The sequence below is a fragment of the Melanerpes formicivorus genome, unplaced genomic scaffold (assembly GCF_026170545.1).
Source record: "Melanerpes formicivorus ecotype bairdi unplaced genomic scaffold, bMelFor1.0.p_v2 SCAF_2, whole genome shotgun sequence".
Classification (NCBI taxonomy): domain Eukaryota; kingdom Metazoa; phylum Chordata; class Aves; order Piciformes; family Picidae; genus Melanerpes; species Melanerpes formicivorus.
The window spans coordinates 33,253,725-33,255,791 of NW_027142354.1; the positions used below are offsets into that span (position 1 = coordinate 33,253,725).

A 2,067-nucleotide genomic window follows, 5' to 3' on the forward strand; every position below is an offset into this window, starting at 1 on the left:
CTTGTGGGACCCTCAAAGCTGAGTGCTCCCTACCAACTAGAATCACATAGTAGTGATCTGACTGGCTTGTGAAGAAGCTGCTCCATGAGTTGCCCCAGAAGCGACTGTTCCCCTGCCCTTGTGTTTCATAACTTGCCAGCCTGTGCTGTGCCCACCCATCTCCCCATGGTGGTGGTGGGCTATATAAGGGGACTCTTTGAAGCTCCCTGGAACAGGCTCTCTAAGTGCCCATACCCTAGGGGAACGGAGAGAAGACTTAGGGAGCCATTTTGCTGTAACTAAACCCCTCTCTTTGCTTCTAAATTTGAAAGTAAAAATACATTGTTTTTGTCCACATCTTTGAGGTGGACAAATTGAACTGCTGAGCAGTCTTAAACTGTCTCTTGCTGCATGCCTCTCCTTGCTGGCTGTTTTGCCTCTTCTCTCTAGATCAGGAGCCAAGATAATGGACTAGATCTCACTGGCAAGTCTCTAGGGAAGAACTAGCCTAGCACCTGGGCTAAATCCTCATGGAGAAGCAGAGCCAAGGCTTTGAAGAAACTGGAGGCAAAGTTTTGTGACCTGGATGAAGGAGGGAGAAGGAAGGGAACTCAAAAAAAAAAAAAAAAAGAGAGGAGAGGGCAGGGGAGGAAAAGGGAGGAGAAGGGAGGGAGGAAAAGGGAGGAGAAGGGAGGGAAGAAAAAATAAAATAAAATAAAAAAAAAAAAGTAAAAAGATAAAGAGAAGAAATCAAAGCAGCAAACACTGGAAAGCATCTACAAATAGAACTGAATCATCAGGCTTTTTACATCACTGCTGCAAGTTGTAGGCTGGACAAGACTTTACTTGTTTAAAGCATTTACTTTGCTTTAGCTATGTCATATCTGGTATATAGTGGAGACCTTCTCCTTGGGCGTACTGATACCATGGAGAAATTATTCTAGCTGCTGAAGTTGTGTTTGTGAATCCTGCTGCTTGTATTCCAGGTGATGCATTGCTTTTTATGTTTCCCATATCAGCTTTGGAGCTGCTTCTCCAAAATACTTTTCTGTCTGACAGTGATAGCCCCATATATATTCACACCTGAGGGCTTCAACATTTTCCTATTGCAATGCATACCAACATGGTATTTATAGTTATTTTAGACTCTCCACTGGCTGTAAGCAGAAACAGAAGTTGCAGAACTTCCTCCACCAAAACACTAATGGGCCAGCATCAGACTGGGGCTCCAGGAAAGAACTGGGCTGTTCACCTATGGACCTCCACCCAAGTTTTTACAGAGGTAAGAGCCTGAAAGATGTCCAAGCTCTTACCTCTTTCCAGGCAACAAGAATTTGCAATATTTCCCCTTCCTTCTGTTGTTTCAGTCTATCTTTTTGTTCTCTTATATTTCATTTTATTACTCCAGTTGCATGATAACCCATGAGGGGTGAAAATGCAAGAGAGTTTTTCTCTTCCCCACAGTGCTGATACTCTGCTGCTTGCTTTGACAGTGGCCCATACCAAGGTGTTATTTATCACTGAACCAAGACTTTCTACCACTGAAATCAGCGCCGGCAAAACTCTCATCACAGGTAATGGGAAGAACCTAGGCTTTCAGTTTCAGGGGAGGAAAGTGTCTGAGGATGCTGGAGTTCAGCCAAAGTGGGATGAGTCTTGAAAGTAAAGCACAAGGTTAGAAAGCAAGTTTCATTCTAGACTTTTCAGTCACATACTCTCTCCCAAACTGAACTTTCCATCTGTAAACTCAGAGTAATTATAAGCAATAGGAGACAGGAACTATCTGTCTTGCCTACCTAGACTGTCAAATTTTTGTATCACTAAGTCTGATATTTGTACAGTTCTGATCAAAATCAGTGCCTACAGACCTCTCCATGACATAGTAAATAAAGATCTCAGCCTGCAAGCCTTTTTTTCCAGACAGTACTTTCAGGTTGCAATTTCTAAACCAGTCAGTCTATAGCAGGTATGTTTGTTTTTCATTGAACACAACTGTGTTTCATAGTGTCTCATGTCATGATAGGTGTGATTGTAAAATTACTATTGAAACACCTGATCTTATTTTTGGACATTTTTTTTTTCGGCAGG

General features: G+C 42.4%; 1 long non-coding RNA gene across 1 annotated transcript in view; it reads left to right on the forward strand.

The window, feature by feature from the left end:
* The first annotated feature begins 648 nt into the window (after positions 1-648).
* Positions 649-2,067, forward strand: part of LOC137445717 (uncharacterized) — a 5,626-nt gene continuing 4,207 nt past the window's right edge. The window contains exons 1-2 of the long non-coding RNA XR_010988464.1: positions 649-1,261; positions 1,473-1,553. This is a non-coding gene — a long non-coding RNA (uncharacterized lncRNA). The remainder of the gene's footprint in view (positions 1,262-1,472; positions 1,554-2,067) is intronic.